We start from the raw sequence: 20,259 nt of genomic DNA, 5'->3' as shown, positions 1-20,259 counted from the left end.
TCATAATATTAAGGAGGAAAAATTCAAGGTGCCTTATATTCTGTCAAAAATATGTCCTTTTTTCCCTTATCTTTCACCACCAATTTGGGGTGGGGTTAGGTAGTATTCTAAAATAAACACTATGCAAGTTTTTGGATGAGAACCTGAATTTTAAAATACTTGATAGATCATTGTAATTTTACTTTTAAAAATGGAAAAATTATCCTCACATTAGTATTATTGGCATGAAACTTTGATACAGATATTCATGAGAATTATCATTATTATTTTAAAGATTTTATTTGTTTATTCATGAGAGACACAGAGAGAGAGAGAGGCAGAGACACAGGCAGAGGGAGAAGCAGGCTCCATGCAGGGAGCCCAACGTGGGACTCAATCCCGGGACTCAAGGATCACGCCCTGGCCCAAAGACAGGCGCTAAACCGCTGAGCCACCCAGGATCCCCATGAGAATTATTATAAAAGAAAATAAATAGGAAAATAAACAACTTTTTCAGAGCATTATTGGCTTACTATAAGCACCATAAAAAGATAAAAGAACAGAAATATTTGGTCAAATATTCAGAGGGGAACAAGAAGCATATCATCAATAAGTGGAGTTTCCTTTAACAAATAAGAAAATATTTTATAAGCATCTTTAGCTTGATGTCAAAATATACATTTTAAAATACATTCAGCAAGAGGATATAGTAATATGGCATCTTTAATGTGAACTGTCACATTGTAATCTCCTGAAAGGCAAATTTCCAAGATGGTAACATTATTTTTCCTAATTAACCTTACATATTTACTATTGTAAAACAAACACAAGATGCAACTTAGATGTAACTCTATTTTATCTGAATTCAAAGCCACAAAGATGAGTCTCAAAACTGATGGCCTACCAACTAACACATCTTAAAAAGAGCAAAAAGCCAATGGTGATATTTTATTCAGCCTTAAAGCAGCAGAGATACAGAATTCTGGATAAAGAGGACTTATTTTCCTCTTAAATTAGAAAAAGGGATAAATGTGAAGATGCAATTGAAGTCATTTTAAACTTTTTTCTTTTTAGATTTATTTTTTTAACAGGGGTAAAATAGACAACATGAAATTTGCCATCTTAACCATTGTTAAGTTTACAATGCTATAGCTTTCAGTACATTCATATGCAACCTTCACCACTATCCATCTCCAGAACTTTTTCATCTTCCCAAACTGATGTTCAGTACCAATTAAAAGCTAACTCCAGTTCCCTCTCCACTAGCCCTTGACAGTCACCATCCTACTTCCTGTTTCTATCAATCAGACTAATCTAGGTACTTTGCATAAGCAAAAACATACAATATTTGTCCTCTTGTGACTGGCTTCTTTTACTTAGCATAATATCCTCAAGTTTCACCCATGTTGTAGCATGTGTAAGAATCTCCTTTTTTAAGGCTGAGCAATATACATACATACAAAATGTATGTATCACATTTGCTCCTTCATTCATCTGTTGATGGACATTTGAGTTACTTCTACTTTTTGGTTATTGTGAATTATGTTGTTTAAAATCTTTTTTTTTTTTTTTTAACCCATAACATAGGCTCATCTAGGTGGTTCAGTGGTTGAGTGTTTTGCCTTTGGCTCAGGTCATGATCCCGGGGTCCTGGGATCAAGTCCCACATTGGGCTCTTGGCAAAGAGCCTGCTTCTCCATCTGCCTATGTCTCTGCCTCTCTTTCTGTGTCTCTCATGAATTAAGAAAATCTTTATAAATCAATCAATTAATCAATCCCATAACATATTAGCTAGAAAAATTTTTCTACAAGATAAAACTGACACCCTTTGCTTCAAAAGGAAGTCTATTTTGTCAGCAAAGAAACTCTACTTTTTCCAGTAATATTACAATTACCTTTCACAAGTTAAATGTTACTTCATTAGACGAAAAGTAAACTGTCCTCCCAACTACCTTCCCTCCAAATCATCAAACTTATTCTTAGAATTCATGTAACACAGGGATTGTAATAAAACATTCTCCTGCTGTTACTAAATTTGCACCACTGAAAGGTGACAAGCATTTGCCAAATTCACCAAGTTAGTAACAAGAACAGAGAATAAATCCTTGTCTCCTAATTTTCCAGGGAATTCAGTTTACAAGACGCTGTGAATACATGTAAGCTTCAGAATCACAACAGTCCAAATGCCAGGTAGATTCTAGAATGGTTTTAGGTCTATAAGCAGATTTATTATTAAGACTTCACCTTATAGTCCCTTGTAATGAAGTTTTGAAGGACAGACTCCCCAGATTTTCTCATAAAAGGTGTAACATGGAAGACACCTTAGGTATCATCTTGGACAATTCCTCATTTTACATCAGGCCAAGAAGCAGTACTTTCCTATCATAGACAATTGCTTAAAATCATTTTAGGAATAAAAAAAGGGATGAATTAATTAGTAACATGCTATGTCGTATGTGTGTCTTCCTTTCATGTCTAAAAGTAAGATTCTAGTATAATTTGATGGCTTTCAAGGTAGCACAGTAGAGTTTTCATTTCATATTTTTAGACTACATAGATTGAGTGCCATGAATTTGTGATTCCTTCAAAGAATCCACACCTTTCATCTCAGGGATTGCTATTAAAGTGGATGTATTTATCAAAGGCCAGATCTAGTTGATAGCTCACCTGACTGAATGCTTCTTGGAGATGAACTTTTTGTAGGGGAGGATCATCACAATGCTCAGTAATACATATAATTACCTTCCCACAAGTCTAGCTCTATTTCCTTAACTGAAAATTATACTGCCTTCCTCATACTCACCTCTCCTCCCAATCACTGTCTTAACATTGTCACTCAATGTGATTTCATTGTGAAGAGGAATAACTTTGGGGTTTCATACTTTAAAGAAATCATAATAAAATCTCTACTGTTGCTACTAAATTTGTGCCACTCAAAGGTGACAGCCTTGTCATCTGTTTAAAAATTTTGTGCTCAATCTCTCAAACAACGTAACATAAAAAGTCAGCTAAAGGGGAAAAATTCATTCCCCTTTTTGTCTAATAAAGGGTTCAATCATTGCAGCAAAAGCTGAACAGCTACTTCTTGCTTTAAAGGGGAAAAGGGGGGATCCCTGGGTGGCACAGCAGTTTGGCACCTTCCTTTGGCCTAGGGCGCGATCCTGGAGACTCGGGATTGAATCCCACGTCGGGCTCCCGGTGCATGGAGCCTGCTTCTCTCTCTGCCTGTGTCTTTGCCTCTCTCTCTCTCTCTCTCTCTCTGTGACTATCATAAATAAATAAAAATTTTAAAAAATCCATACTTATAAAGGGGAAAAGGTCTCTGTTCACAATTCCAAACTTATAAACCAATAAATTAAAAAAAAAAAACCAATAAATTAGGAAAATTATTATTTGTAATTGCAAAGACATTTTTATTTTTTTCAGATATGCTTTCACTGAGCCTGTATTTTACCTTCAGGATCTTGCATAATTTCATTTCATGGACAGGACATAAATTATATCCAGAACGAAAGCAAAGTAGTCTGGAAAATAGGGTTCTTGGGCTTCCAGCCTTACAATACAGGAGAGAGCATAAAGAGTTTGAAAATAAATGTTGACAATAGATGGATGGATGGATGGATGGATGGGTGGATGGATGGATACATAGACAGAAATTCTCACTTATTTTCACATTTTTCTTTATTCTCTTTTCCTTTTTGTCTTTTTTTTATTTTTTGAGTATAGTTGACACACAATGTTATATTAGTTTCAGCTGTACAACACAGTAATTCAATTTCTCTATGTGTTATGCTATGTTCACTACAAATGTAGCTATCATCTCTGTCCAAGCAACACTACTGCAATATCATTGACTATATTCTCTATGTTGTCTTTTTATTCATATGACTTATTTATTCCATAACTGGAGGCCCATTTCTTTTCACCTATTTTTGCCCATCTCCCCAACCTCTTCCCCCAAGAAAGACAAATACCATTATGACTTCACTTATGTGGAATCTAAAAAACAAAACACATGAATAAACAAACAAAAAGCAGAAGAGTATCCTATAAATAACAACGAACAAACTGATGGTTGCCTATTTCCACAGTGTTTCATGCTCTCCCTGTATATATGGAGAAAGAGAGCTATAATATAGAACATATTCATGTGAGATACACACACACACCTGCTAAGTTAGTAATACACACATATACTTGCTGATTATCAACTGTGCTTGCCCGAGGCCACAGCACCCATACAGAGTGTTTCCTGCGTGGAATCATCTCTAGGCTTTTTCACAGAGATGGTTATAACACTGCTTCATGAAAGGTCACCGCTAACTTCCCTGGTGCACTCTCAATGTCACAGTTATTCAGCAATACATAGTGCAAACAAAAAATAAATAAATAAGCAAGGCAATTAGGCCTGGCAATTCCATTTCCCATCTATGAATTAGATGAGGAAGGCTTTCTTCCTAAGAGTTTGTCGAGAGCAGCCAGCTGGCTTGCTTTTTCAAAGGCAGTTTCAGCATGTGCTCTTGTGTTTGCATCTGAGCAGTCTCTTATTTGGCAACATTTTTTGAATATCCACACTAAAGGGAAACAAAACCACAGACATTTCCCTGGATGAACATACATTCTAGTCAGTTTCCTGAGCACTTACTAAGACGCAGAAACTTTACATATTTATGAACGTTATTAAAATAAATCTGCAAGGTAAATATTATCCTTATTTCTCCAATGCAATAAAATAAAAAGGAGAAATTGTGGATCTTACAAAACCCAAGCTCCAATCTAATTGCTATTTATAAAAAAATAAAAAATAGGAGATCCCTGGGTGGCTCAGCGGTTTAGCTCCATCTTCTGCCCAGGGTGTGATCCTGGAGACCCAGGATTGAGTCCCGCATCGGGCTCCCTGCATGGAGCCTGCTTTTCCCTCTGCCTATGTCTCTGCTTCTCTCTCTCTCATGAACAAATAAATAAAATATTTAAAAATAAATAAAATCTTTAAAATAAATAATAATAAATAAACAAACAAATAAATAAATAAATAATTGCTATTTATGTGGAAACCCATAGAAAGTACCGCACCCACAAGTTCACTCTACTACAGAAGTGCTGAAAGGATACACAGCCAAGTGGCCAGGAGAGTCAGAGTAAAGGGAGGGATATGTAAAACCAAAGGTTGCTGAAGCACATTAATTGCCCCAAGTATTTTAAGCAGAAACAAAATTTTTACAAAATATTTGCATGAATGCCTTATGACATTTAAAGCAATATGTCTAAATTAGCATCAATTTATGCTTCTAACATGTCAATTTTCTCTTAACAATGGATAATATTCTGCATTAAATTTTGACACCAAACACATAAAGGCTCCGAACGATTTTGACTATCTAATCACTTCCAAAGAAAGTTCAGTGTCTAAGGGTAGCTCCATATTATGAAGGATAATGTGACTTGACCAGAGTTCACAGGAGTCAGACTTGGAAAACAAAGGCAGGACAAAGGCCCCAACATTCCTAGTCTCCTGTCATGCTTTGAGTTTATGGACTGACCACAGTAAATCACTGATCAGATTGACAGTCATTCCACTTCTGCCATACTGATAGTGAACCCAGTCAAAAGGAGGAAGAAACTGAACAATACTCTATTAAATAGACAACTAATCTGGACAATTGAAGCCCAAACCACTTTCTCACAAGTCATATGGTCTCAGCTGCCTCTGTGTGTCAGCCATTTGCTCTTAGCCCTAGTCTCCTTTGAGCCTTTAATTCTTTGAGGAACAAACAATATCAAATACAATACCTTGCCTTGGAAATAAGTTTCTGAAATGAAAAAGATCAACCTAATAAACAACTGAGGCTGTTACTTAAGCCTTTAAAAAAATATTTTATTTATTTGTAGTGGGAGACAGAGAGCATACACCCACAAGCAGGGGGAGGAGTAAAGGGAGAGGGAGAGAAAGAGAAAATCCCAAGCAGGCCACAGAGCTTCACGTGGGGCTCCATCGCACAACCCTGAGATCATGACCTCAGCCAAAATCAAGAGTTGGATGCTTAATTGATGGAGCCACCCAGGCACTCCAAGCCTATTTTTAAAAGCAAAAATTGTTTCCTACTTGGAAATGACAATATGTTTTTAAGGGTACAAAATCTTTTGGGATATTTTTAATTTGAAAAAAAATCTTTATATATATAAAGTCCTTAAAAAGCTTTTGGAATCTTTGACTCAGCTTATCTATTACCCAAACTGCAAAGACTTAGCCCACCTCTCTTCCTAGGGAATGGTATTTGATATTATTGGGTTCATGTCATTCAGACATTCATGTCTTAAAGTAATCGAAGACTTAGTTATGCTGGTCCATCATTCTCCTGCTTCTGTATGTGTCACTACAGGGTTCCAGTAGACCTCATAGCCACAGGACAATAGTATTCCATGGTCCCTTCAGTTCATCACAGTAGTCTTCATTTCCAAATGAAAGTTCACTTTAAAGTTCTATCCAGCATGTATTATAGTTGGCTAATTTTCAACATGACATTCACTATGAAGATTTTCTGTGTCAAAATAACAAAATAACAAATTCAAGAAATTAAAACAACAATAAGGATAGTTATTGTGGTGTCATATAGACACAAATACTGACTAGCCATCTACCAACATGATTGGAATTACTATTACTGAATTTTGTTGTTCACCCAAGAGCACCAAGCATGCTTCAAAGGGGGATAAAGCATCATTTGGCAAAGGCAAGTCAATGCAGAGCTCATGACACAAGATAGTGGTTCTCAATCATCTTCATTTGTGACAGCCAACTGGCCCCAGCAATTATAACCATATTTAATGTGTCCTCAACCCAATTCCAGCCATATTACATGCAGAGTAAATTTTTAATCCTTTGAGATAGGAAATGCAACTCTACACTGATCAAATAAGATTATTCCCAAAACTACAATCTAAGTCAACTCAGAATAAATAGAGGCAAGAGAAGATGATCATATGGTCTTGTCACAAATCTAGTCACATCTTCTGCTGAATAAATATACTAATGGAACATCAAAGGGGTTCATAAGTACAACATATGTTAAAGGAAAAGGATTTATTCTTAAAATGGGCATTTTGGGCAAGTCACTCAATAAGTCTTAGTCTCTTAATCTTTCATCTTTCCTAACAACTAATTCTTAATGTAATGATCTCCACACTACCATATGTAATTGTATATGTGTCTCTAAGATTTATACATTTATATTCTTTTTGGATTAAATTAATGTTATGGACTTGCCTGTCATCCCCATTCATCAGGAGCAAGTACTATCTTTTTCTTACTCTTCCTCCACAAAACCTATGTCCCCCATACTCCCTTGGGGGATAGACACTCGATGGTATTATATAAACAAAAATCCCAACAATCAAGATACATATTTTAATTGCTTTTCTTTTCTAATCTCTGAAATACCTATTATAATGTTATATACATTGTTTCCTACTGTTAACATCACCAAATTTTTTAATATGACATCAAGAAGAAATATGTAAATAAATATAAAGATATTTAAAATTAGACATTTAATTCAAAATGTATTGTAATTGCTAACCTCCTTTGTTCCAAATACAAACTTAAGAAAGCGACATTCACCTTCAGGTTCCAAGGAAATACCTTTCCCTGCATGTTTAAAGTCTAAATGTCCTCTACTAACAGAATTTGAATCACATTATTTAATTTTCTAGTATGAGTCTTGCTCCCACAGGTTGCTAATTCTCTCTTCTGTGCATGATCTCTTTCTCCTAGTAAACTATGGATTCTTCAAGGACAAGAGTGACATTTTATTCCTATGAACACAAAGGGACAGCAGACTAAATGATGTCTATTGATGCTTTACTATATTTTATAAATCATCCTGGTCTAAAATCCACTTCAATAGAACAATGCTAATTATATCATTGCCATCATTATAGACCATATCTTTTTATTTCCAAGAAAATATTATAAGGTTTTCATCTAATTTTCTTGGAAAAAAAAAAGAAAATGAAGTACAAAAACATAGGAAAAAAGTTGGGAAGTATTATAGGACAAAAATAGTATTTATATGCCATTACTAAAATGATTGAGTGTTTGAAAATAGTTGTAAAAGTGCCAAAATATAAGGTGACTTTTGCAAAGTCAACTTCATTTTCAGCTCACTAAAATGTGTATTACTTGCACACATACATAAAGAATTCATTCTGGTATATAATGGAATACACTCTTCCATAAAAGTATTACATCAGATACTGTTCTACTGGACTTAAGGCAGAGAAGATGAGCAAGCATTTGTGCCAAGATTTGGAGATTCAGAATCTAGGTTAGATATAGCTATCATTTCAACCAGAAAGGAATAAAGAATCTTAAAGAGCCCATTAGGTCCATAGTAAGTAGAATAAAACCTTCTCCTTACCCCACTCAATATTTCACATCTTTATCCCTGGAATCTATGAATATATTGTTTACATAGCAAAAGAGATTTTGAAGATGTGATTAAATCAAGGATTTTGAGATGGGGAGATTATGCTGGATTATCTGGGTAAATCCAATGTAATGGACCCTTGTAAAAAGGGTACTTATAGGTGAAAAGAGGGAGGCAAGAGTGTAAGCATAAGAGAAGGAGCTATGATGAGGGGAATAAAGTCAGAGTGATGAGTGCAAAAGACTTCATTAGCCACTGCTCTCTTTGACAACGGAAGAAGCCATCACAGAAGGAATGTAGGCAGACTGTAGAAGTGGAAAACAGCAAAAAGCAGGTGTCTCCTAGACTTTCTAAAAGGAACACAGCCCTGATGACACATTGGTTTTACCCCAGTGAGGTCATTCCAGCTTCTGACCTCCAGAAACATCGATAATAAAATTATATTATTTCAAGTCACTAAATTTGTGATTATAGCAGCACTAAGAACCCTGGAACAAATATTGCAATTTTCACATTGAAAGTATTACTGTACAATTTATACCTAAAAGAAGATAATGCAGAAAGGCAGGAAGGAAGGAAGTAAAGAAGGAAGGAAGGAAAGAAGGAAGGAAGGAAGGAAGGAAGGGGAGGGAGGGAGGGGGGAAAAGAAAGGAAGGAAGGAGAGAGGGAGGAAGGAAAAGGGAATCGAATTCAGCAAGTTCACAAAAACACTACGATTTCTCAAAAATTCAAAATTTGAGGGATTTTGTAGAAATGAGCTACTGAGAGGACAAAACTCAGAGGCAGATACGTTGAGAAAATTCAGGCAAAATATCGAGTGTGGGTGTCCCAAGCACAAAGAGAGAATAGAAAGAGCTTCAAAGTAATGAAAAACAATGTGATTGAATGTGATTGAACATATGAATGGGAATAAGAAAGCTAGAGACCAACTTCTCATGTGCCCTCAATGGAGCAGGAACTTTGTTGTGTGCACAGGGCAATACCAGTACAGTGGGGAGTGTCACAAAAGTGTACACACTCAGTGAGTGGATGAAGGCCTCATGATCAGGGCTGCAGCCAAATTCTTCTTCCCAGAGACAAAGCTGTTTTCTAATTTAACAAATAGTAACCCCCTGGTGAGCCCTAGAAACAAGAAGGGCTGCGATCCATTCCAGTTTGAGTGAGCGTGGAGAAGGCAAGCAGAGTTAAGATTAATAGTTTACTCATCACTTCTTTGGCGCTCCAACCTTCGCCCTAGCAACACTCACTCAGAGCCAGCTCCAGCTCAAAGCCAGGAAAGTCAGAACTTCATTGCCTGCGACGAATTTAAGCAAGAAGATAAGCAGTGTTGCATCACTGTACAGATTTAGAAGAAAGGCAAATAGGGAACTGTTGGTTGTATCTTGTGACTTTGGCTAGATCAAACTTTTTTTAAAAGACTATTTTTTAATTGGAAATGATCATGAGTGCCAGGCTTAGAAAATTTTTTAAGCAGAGAAAAGGTTTTTGGTTCTCATACCACTTCTTGGCTTCCTCCCCACCCTCTTGCCTTGCTCAGCTCAGAGAGGCTCTCCGTGCATTATGCTTCCTGTGTCAAATCTTGCTGCTAACAATCACCCCTCATCAGGAGCAGGGGCTCCATTAATTCCCAGCTGATTAGAAAATGCACTGCTCCTCAACTTCATCTACTACTGTGCCATAACCATTAGCAGCCTAAAGTGTGCATCCTCAGGGTGTCCTGCCCTTTAACATGGAGTGAATGGGGTACCTTTCGGTGGTCTCAAGAAACACAATTTAGCACAAAAGATTTGCACCAAAAAGGCTTCTCATCCAACAGAAGTCTTATTGTTAGTTTCAAAAGGGCCACTCCTCTGGAAGTCCGGTCCATGTGAATGTGATACTCCAAGAGTCAGACAGATAGCATCACAGCATGCAGAGATCAAATCATGTGCTAAAGGATTCTCTTCATTGGCTTGCAAAGGATTCTCTCCATTGGCTGCCAATGGAGGAAGAGAGAAACTATATTGTCATAAACTGCTCTAGTGTTTTTTTTTTCCCTATACATAAGGTTCAATTTTGGAAGATTCAACAAATATCCCAAAGGTGTGTCATGCTTTTATAAAGTTAATATTTTCCTGTTTACAAAGATGTAGTTTTATTTTTACAAAGATGTCTTTTGTTTTTGTTTGTTTTTTTAAAAAAAGACATATTTATTTACTTAGTGTCATGATCAGACTATTACATTTAGCAATCAACAGCATGGGTGCAAAAAAAAAAAATCTACATTAAAACCCTTTGTTGGAATGCTTTACTTTCCACAGAACAGAAACTAAAATAACCTGTTATACAATTAGTCACAAATACAGTTCCCAAGTTTTTTGCCCATACACATAAGTATTGTCTAAAACATGTCTTCTTTGCAGCAGCTAGGCCCTGCCACTACTGTGCCTGGCTGAGTTCACAAATCTGTTGTAACTTTTGGCTTCCCTGTCACTTCTCTGGATCTTCTTTCCTGCTAAGCTTTTTCCCGACAGTAATTAAAACCTTCTGCTACTACCACAGCTGCTGCTGCTGCTGGAACCACCATAGCCACCTTGGTTTTGTGGTTTGGCAAAGTATTGGCCTCCACCACCACAGGGGCCAGAGCTTCTGCCTCCAAAATTTCCCCCTTTCATGGGTCCGAAATTTGAGGATTGATTGTTATAATTGCCAAAATTATTATAGCTTCCACCACCTCCAAAGCTGCTTCTATCATTACCAAATCCATTATAGTCATCCCCACTGCCACCGTATCCACCACCACCTCGATTGCCACCAAAACCACCTCGGCCACTGAAGTTCCCTCCACAACCAAAGTTGTCCTTCCCACCAAGACCTCCTTCACGACCACCACCAAAGTTTCCAGAACCACTTTGACCTCTTTGGCTGGATGAAGCACTAATCGTCTCTTGCTTCAATAGGGCTTTCCTTACTTCACAGTTGTGGCCATTCACAGTATGGGATTTTCGAATGACAATCTTGTCTACAGAGTCATGGTCATCAAATGTCACAAAAGCAAAACCTCTCCTTTTGCCACTGCTTTGGTCAGTCATGATCTCGAGCACTTCAATTTTCCCATACTGTTCAAAATAATCTCTTAGATGATGTGTCTTCGGTGTCTTCTTTAATGCCACCAACAAAAATCTTTTTCACAGTTAAGTGGGCACCAGGTCTATGAGAATCTTCTCTTCTTCTCTTGAGACAGCCCTCTTTGGTTCCACAACACTTCCATCCACCTTATGTGCCCTTGCATTCATGACTGCATCCAATCCTCCACAGTGGCATACATGACAAACCCAAAGCCTCTGGAGTGCTTGGTGTTTGGATCTCTCATTACCATGCAGTCTGTAAATATTCCCCATTGTTCAAAATGGCTCCTCAGACTTTCATTGGTTGTTTCAAAACTCAAACAACCGATGAAGAGCTTCTGCAGCTGTTCAGGCTCTTTGGGAGACTCTGACTTAGACATGACAGCAGTGGGAGGGGAGATTTTAACAATGCTTTCTCAGTGGCGTCCAGGGACAGAAAGGAGGACTACAAACATATTTTTTGTCCTTGGAAAGGAGTCTAATAGTTTTTCACTGAACTATGAACAGATCTACCAAGGGTATATTTTTAGTCTTTGGAGACTTCAGTATATTTTATACCAGGATCACCAAATTCTTAAATAGATTACATGCAATTTTTTGTTTTGTTTTTTTTTTTTTTAGGAAATGATACTATTTTCAAAAAGCTACAAACTATGTAAACGCTGCTGCAACACATAATGTTATGCTGATCCAAGGCATACCAGTTAATAGCAAATTCACTTTGAGAAATAATTTCTGCAATGTAAATGGTATCATCTTCCTTATAGCCATTAGTGTAACAATGGCACATGTCACCTGAGGTTGACTCTCCAAGTGCTGGAAAGAGATTCATTAATGAAATAGGGTTGTTTAGGTAGGTGGTTTATCAATATATCTAAAGTGGCATATATAGCAAAAATTTTTATGACTGCAAATACTAGAAAGGCCAATTTAAAATCACAATTGGATAAAGATAAAAATACAGACCGTAATCATTGTGGTTGTTACGTATCATTTTGTATCTATTCTTTTGTTGGTTGCCACTAACAACAAGAAAATCAACCTGAAGAAATTTTAATCAAATAAATATTGCTCTTTACTTCCCTGATCATATACTCTCTTGCACTGAAAAGTAGGCAAGTTCAATAGAAATCAATAATCTGAGATATGAATTCTTTGGATGGGATGCTTTTTTAATCTTAAAACAACAGTCATCAATCATAAAGATTAGTTTCTTAGAGTTATGAAAAATAATCTCCACTGAGCTCAGGAGCATCTTTTTTGCTCTGCAGCATGTGAGATTGGCTTCTCTAGCCTTCATAAACAGAGGCAGAGATAAAATTAAATATCCAGTATTTGAACTAGAAATTGATCTGAGCTCTAACCTTGCTGATTGCAACCCTGAGGGTTTTTTTTTTTTTAAGTAAACTCTACACTCAATGTGGGGCTTGAACTTATGACCCCAAGATCAAGAGTTGCATGCTCTATAGACTGAGGCAGCCAGGCACCCCCTGAGGGTTTTGATCATCAGAACACAGTGAAAACAGAAGGGGCCTTGAAAGAAAACCTTAATTTAAAAAACAATTGGAGCAGCATAAAAATGATAGAACTGAAGCTACTCTTTCTTTTTTTTTTTTGAAGCTACTCTTAATTGAGCATTAATTATGCCAAGCACTGTGCTAAATGTTTACATAACTCATTTAATCATCATATGTCCAGATATAATCTTCTTTTTCTTTTCTTATACAAGGGGAAACAGAAACTCAAAGAGGTTAAGTAATTAGCCTAAAGTCAGATGGCCAATGAATGGTAAAAGAGAGTAAGGCTTGTTCTGTGCTTCAAGAGCCATCTCCCTCTAATCTGTTGCACTGGCTCTGAAAATGCAAACACTACTAGTCACTCACAATTTATTGTATTACAGGTCAAGGAGGGAAGAACACAGAGGACCTTTATATGCCAGCATTTTACATGCATTATTTCCTCTAAAGTACACTGTAACCTTGTGAAGTAGGGCATTTAAAATATTGACATTCAAAACCCTCAAGGGACACAATCAACATTACAAAAATACTAGGTGGCACAGCCAGTATTTAAAACCACATCATTTGAAACCACGTCTGTTTGACTCAAAGACATATTTTTTTTGGTTTCCCCATTCACCTCTACAAAGTGGAATCCTTAGATAATGCTGGCATTTGTGAATTGAACAAAAAAATCATCTTAGATGAAGCTTTTTTTATTGACAATAGTTAGCTTCCGGGGAATATTAGCCCTATGGCATAGCCAAATCCATATACATCACAAATTTCTAGATAATAAAGTTCTAGATTTTCTACTTTTCAGTAGAGGAAGCAAATCTCCTTTAAACACTTTGGGGCAGGGTTATTTGTTTCTTATTTGACTTGTAAGGAAGGGAAGAAGAAAAGAAAAGAAAAGAAAAGAAAAGAAAAGAAAAGAAAAGAAAAGAAAAGAAAAGAAAAGAAAAGAAAAGAAAAGAAAAGAAGAAGAAAAAGAAAAGAGAAAAGAAAAGAAAGAAAAGAAAAGAAAAGAAAAGAAAAGAAGAAAAGAAAGAAAAAAAAGAAAAGAAAAGAAAAGAAAAGAAAAGAAAAGAAAAGAAAAGAAAAAAGAGAGAAAAGGAAAAGAAAAAAGAAAGGAATGAAAGAAGAAAAGACAAGGAAGCAAAAGTATGTTATGGTCAAATGACATAATAAAATACAATTGCTTATGCATAAACTATTCAAAACTTTTGAATGAGAGTCCGTGAGAGCAGGAGGTGGTGGGGGGAGTGTCTAGGGGGAGGGAGAGAGAGAATCTTAAGCAGGTGCCACATCCAGTGCAGAGTCCAAAGCAGGGCTCCCAAAGTTCCAGCTCATGACCCTAAGATCATAACCTGAGCAAAAATCAAGAGTCAGGTGCTTAGCCAGCTGTGCCAACCAGGACCCCAACCTATTCAAACTTCCATTTAGTCTTACGACTGTCACTTAAGAAAAGAACTAAACAAAAAATCCAAATTCAAATGAAAACTAACATTAAATATTCATTGATAAAATTGTCATTGTTCATAGATTAAATTGTAATTTACATTCTTACAAGTGTACATGGCATTTGCAAATTTCAACAGTATGTTAAAGGGAAACAAGAACATGTAGCCCTCTCTTCTAGACAGTATTCTCCTGGAGACCCTATGTACTAAAACCAAATCCTGTTCTGTGGGTACTACCTTTTCTTTCTTTAAGATTTTATTTATTTGAGAGAGAAAGAGAGAGTATGAGTAGGGGGAGAGACACAGAGAGCAGGCTCAATGTGGGGCTTGATTCCAGGACCCTGAGATCACGACCTGAGCTGAAGTTGGATGTTTAACCAATTGAGCCACCCAGGTGACCCAGGCACTACATTTTTAATGGAATTTACACGCGTTTGTATATCACTGTGAAACAGCAAGGAAAATGGCAATGAGAAATCAGAAAAAGGTCTTTGTCAACAGTGCTGAACGGCAGAGAGGATTGGAGGCATAGAAAAGTGGCAGGTACTTCCTTTATTCTGAGCAAGATAAGATTATACTCAGATTTTAAATTTCAAAATGCTGTTAAAAAATAATACGTGTCTCAAAACAACAGTGATGACAAAACTTCTCTAGTGACTAGGTGGTTTTTTCCAAAAAGACCTAATGACATTCTGTCCCTCAGCCCAGTCATCCTTACATTGGCATCCCCAGGCCACTCAGCTTCTTCGCCTCTGGGTCTTGGCTTTGCTAAATTTCTCTGTTGTTTTTCTTTAATTTCACTGACTTCTATTATTATTTCTTTCCCTCTGTTTTCACCTTACTTTGTTTTTCATTTTCAACTTTCTTATATCATTGATTTTTACATCTTTCTTCTTTCCTAAAATAAACATTTAAAGATTAAATTTCTAAGTTCTACTTTTGCTTCATCCCACAAATTGTGATAAGTTGTCATTTTGCTATCATTCCGTTTGAAATATTTTCTAATTTATTTTATTACTTCTCTGATCCACAGGTTATTTAAAACTTGTTTATTTTCCAAATTTGAGGTTTTCGATTTCCACTTTAATTGCTGTGGTTAGAAAACATACTTTGTACAGTTTTAATCCTTTCAGGTTTATTGAGACTCGTTTTTTTTAAAGATTTTATTTATTTCTTTATTCATGGGAGACACAGAGAGAGAGGCAGAGATATAGGCAGAGGGAGAAGCAGGCTCCCTGCAGGGAGCCCAATGCAGACTCAATCCAGGGACCCCAGGATCACGACCTGAGCCAAAGGCAGACTCTCAACCAATGAGCCATGCAGGTGCCCCCCTGAAGCTTGTTTTATAGCCAAGCATTATTATCATGTACATTTTTAAAGAATACATAGTTTGTAGCTGCTGGGTGTAGTGTTCTATAAATATCAGTTATGTTCTGATGGCAGCATTGCTCACATCATCTATGTCTTTACTGACTCCTTTGTCTATTTGTTTCTCAATTAGTGAGAGAGAAGTGTGAAAATGTCCATCTCTCTCTCTTTAATTCTGTTGATTTTGCTTCATATTTTCAGAGATTCTATAATAAGTCATGGTGGAAAAGCAGAATAGAAATATTTGGTCTGTGTCTTTGGTTCTTGGCACAGAACTCCTAAAATCTCTGGAATTCACCATCTTTTGCTTATGAGATGACACATGGGAGGGACCTAGATAGCTTTGGGATGGGTCACCAAAAAGCAAAACAAGTGATTATACAGAGAGAGGAGGGAGATTGGATCAATCACCAATGGCTGATGATCTAATCAACTGTGCTTACATAATAAAATTTTCATTTAAAAATTCTCAAAAACTGGGTTTGGGGAAGTTCTGGATCGGTGAACATATCAAGGTGCTGGGAAGCTGGTGTACCCAGAGAGGGCATGGAAGCTTTGCACACCTTCCCCTATACCTTGCCCTAGACATTGCTTCCATTTGTCTGTTCCCGAGTTGTATCTTGAATAATAAACCTGTATCTGTAAAGTCCTTTCCAGAGTATCATGATTCATTTTTGTGAATTATTGAATCTGAGGGAAGGCTGTGCAAACTTCATACCATGTAGTCAGTATGGCAGAAGTGTAGGTCTCCTGGGGACTCCATTTGTGACAGGTATCTGAAGTGGGTGCAATATTGTGAGACAGCCTTTAACTAAGTCCAGCTAGTATCAGAATTCAATTTAACTGAATTGTAGGACACCCATTTGGTGTCAGAAAACTGGAGAATTAGTTGGTGTCAGGGAAAAAACTACACAGGGGTATAAATATCCATCATTGCTATGGTTTCCTCCTAAATTGATTCTTTTCTAATTATGAAATATTCCTATTTATCTCTAATAATACTCTTTGTCTTCAAGTCTGTTTTATATGACATTTATATGCTATACCTTTCTATATCCTTATGCTTAAAGTGTATCTCTTGTAGACAATATATAATTGGGTCTGGCTTCTATTTTTTAAGTCTATTTGACCTTCCCTGTGTCCAACATTATCCAGTAGAACTTTGCGATGATGGAAATGTTCCATATCTGCACCATCCAATATGAAAGCTACTCTTCACATGTGGCTATTAAGCACTTGAAATGTGACTAGTGTAACTGAGAGACTGAATTTTTAATTATATTTTATTTTAATTAAATTTAAATAGCTACATATGGTAGTGGCAGTCATATTAGACAAGACAGGTTTAGTTCATTAACTTTTAAGGTAATTGTTGATATGGTTGGATACAGGTCTACAATTTTGCTTATTTTCTGTTTGGTATTCCTCTTGGATCATTTCTATTGATCTATCTCCAAGTCGTCTGACACTTTACTTTGTCATATGAGCTTTAGCTTCCCTGCACACTCCATTTCTCACCTTCATCACTTGGGAACTCATAGCAACATTCAATATTCAGTTCTTTGAAGCACTTCCTGAATTCCTATGTATGAACCAGATCATTCCTTCCCTTGGTTCTTCTACTATATTGTACACATTTATCTCTCCTGGTACCTTTAGCTTTATTATTAGCTTATAGCTCTGTCTCTCCCTCCTAGCTATCTATATCTTATTCATCTTTGGTCTTTCTAAACTGATTTGTTCTCCTGATACTGTATTGATTCTTTGAAAAAAAAATTTGTAAATCTCATGAAAAGATCCACTAGAAGGAAAATCATCCCCTATTAGAACTTCTCTTTGCTATAGACTGGACAGGTGTTATTAATTCTATTCTCAGCTTCATCTGACTGAAAAATTTATGAAAGAATTGCCTCTCGGAAAAACCCCTAACAACAGCACATCCTTTGTCAAGACAGTGCCTTGTTGCTATTAGATTGAATTGAAATCCACATCAATGGAAGTAATTTAATCAGCTAAAGGGATTCTGGATTCTACCAAAGAAGAGAATGCAGGATTCTCTCAGAAGTTGTGAAATTAGCAGCAAAATATTTGATATTCACTGAGGAGACAAAACCACCTGCTGATTTTCACTGCATGTAACTGGAAGGTAAGTTTAGTAGATTCACTTGACATAGTCTCTGAACATCAGCAGGTGTATCAGAAAGAACAAAGGCTCTGAAGAAAAACAAACCAATTTTTGAATCCCAGATCTTCTATTTACTAGTTGTGCAGTCTTTGAGATGTTCCTTAATCTCTCTGAGATTCTGCTTTATCTATAAAATATGAAAATGGATACTTATTTGTACCATTATTTTAAGTACCTAAAATTATGTTTTTATTTTATTGAGGTATTATTAATATTCAATGTCATATTAGTTTCAGATGTCCAATACAATGATCTGACAATTCTACACATTACTTTGTGCTCATCATGACAAGTATACTCTTAATTCCTTCATCTATTTCATTCATCTCCCCAATTACCTCCCCCCGGCAATCGCCAATATGTATTCTGCATTTAAGTCTGTTTTTCCATTTGTCTCTTTTTTTCCCTTCTTTGTTTTGTTTCTTAAATTCCAAATATGAGTGAAATCATATGGTATTTGCCTTTCTCTGACTTATATCACTTAGCATTATATCCTCTAGATCCATCCATATTGCTGCAAATGGCAAAATCTGATCCTTGTTATAGTGAATAATATTCCACTGTGTATATACAGCACATCTTCTTTATCCACTCATCTGTCAATGGACATTTAGATTACTTCCATATCTTGGCTACTGTAAATAATGCTGCAATGAATATAGGGATGCATACATCTTTTTTAACTAGCATTTGTCTTCTTTGAGCAAATACCCAGTGGTGGAATTACCGGATCAAATGGTAATTCCATTTTTAATTTTTGAGGAACCTCCATACTGTTTTCCACAGTGGCTGTACCAATCAATGCCCAGCAACAGTACATGAGGGTTCCTTTTTTTCCACATTCACCAACATTTGTTATTTCTTATCTTTTGATTCTAGTCATTTTGACAGGTGTAAGGTGATATCTAACTGTGGTTTTGATTTGCATTTAATTCGTGCCATTGTTATAAGTATTTAAAATTATATATAAAGTGCCTGGCAAATAAAATTGGCAAGGAACAAATAGAAAACATTAATATCATTTTATAAGCATTCTCACTATTATTTTTATTTATAGAATACATCTAGTCCAGTTCATTGGAAACAGTTTAAGGTATCTTGAGGCTGATTTGATAAGTACTTAGTAATATATTTTGCTTTGCACAAAATAAAAAATCTCCAAAGTCTTATTTTATTATAGCTATTTCCTATATAGCATCAACCTATATGAAGGGAATTTCAGACCAAGAATGATTCTCCAGGATTACATGTCAACAATAGAAAATGCTGTCATTTAAACTAAGAACTGAACATGTGCCAGGCACTATGCTAAATACTTTACATGAATTATCTAATTTAATCCTTACAATAACCATTGGAGGCAGGGGCTATTGCAAAAGAAGAAAACAAAGCCTTTGAGAGGTTAAACAACTTGCCCAAGCTCATACAGTTAGATACGAAACTGTGATTCAAAGCCATGATTCAAAGCCCTTATCCATTAATTACTACTCGATACTGTTTTCCAGATAACCCAAATCCCCTGTTATCTATTCTTGCTACACCTGGAGGCCAATCCAAGGTTGCATCTACTTAACGGCGAAGGCAACTGTAGAATCAACATACACCAGAAAAGAGAATGCCTTGACGTCAGGAAACCACATCTTTCAAAGGTGCTACAAATTAACATTTCTAATAAGGCCGGGGTCAACTAATACTGGTAGGTATCAGCAGTCCTAACGCTAGGATTAGCATTCTTCCAAAGACTTTGCTATGTATTTCACTAATGTTCACAAAGGTTCTCCTGATGGAGCTGTCCTTGCACCTGTTTACCAATGGAGAGAGCAGAACCTGCTCATATTCGCAGATACTGCTCACACAGCAGAGTGAATCACCCTCAGAGCTAGTGAAGGTACAAGTTCTCTTCATCACAAGAATTCTTTCCACTTTGTTGCTTTAGCTTAGTGAATGACAAACTTCAGTATAAAAGAAAAGATGAAGGGGCGCCTGGCTGGCTCAGTCAGTAGAGCATGATTCTTGATCTCAGGTTCCTGAGTTTAAGCCCCAAGTTGGGCACGGAGCTTATTTATTAAAAGAAAAAGATGAGGATTAAAGGGAGCTACAATACACATTGAGGTCTATCTGCATTTGAAATGTATTAGGGGTCAGTAAAATCAATGTTCTAACCTGAGGACTCTTGAGCTGAATTGAAACATTCTCTTCCTCCCATATGTCTGAAATTGAAAAGAGTTCCAT

General features: G+C 36.4%; 1 protein-coding gene and 1 pseudogene across 11 annotated transcripts in view; both read right to left on the bottom strand.

Moving 5' to 3' along the window:
- SCEL (sciellin) overlaps positions 1–20,259 on the bottom strand; it is a 294,897-nt gene that overhangs the window by 165,683 nt on the left and 108,955 nt on the right. The window lies entirely within an intron of this gene.
- LOC112907190 (heterogeneous nuclear ribonucleoprotein A1-like) lies at positions 10,612–11,892 on the bottom strand (annotated as a pseudogene).

The sequence above is a fragment of the Vulpes vulpes genome, chromosome 6, assembly GCF_048418805.1.
Source record: "Vulpes vulpes isolate BD-2025 chromosome 6, VulVul3, whole genome shotgun sequence".
Classification (NCBI taxonomy): Eukaryota; Metazoa; Chordata; class Mammalia; order Carnivora; family Canidae; genus Vulpes; species Vulpes vulpes.
This window is presented reverse-complemented; position numbering and strand designations above follow the sequence as displayed.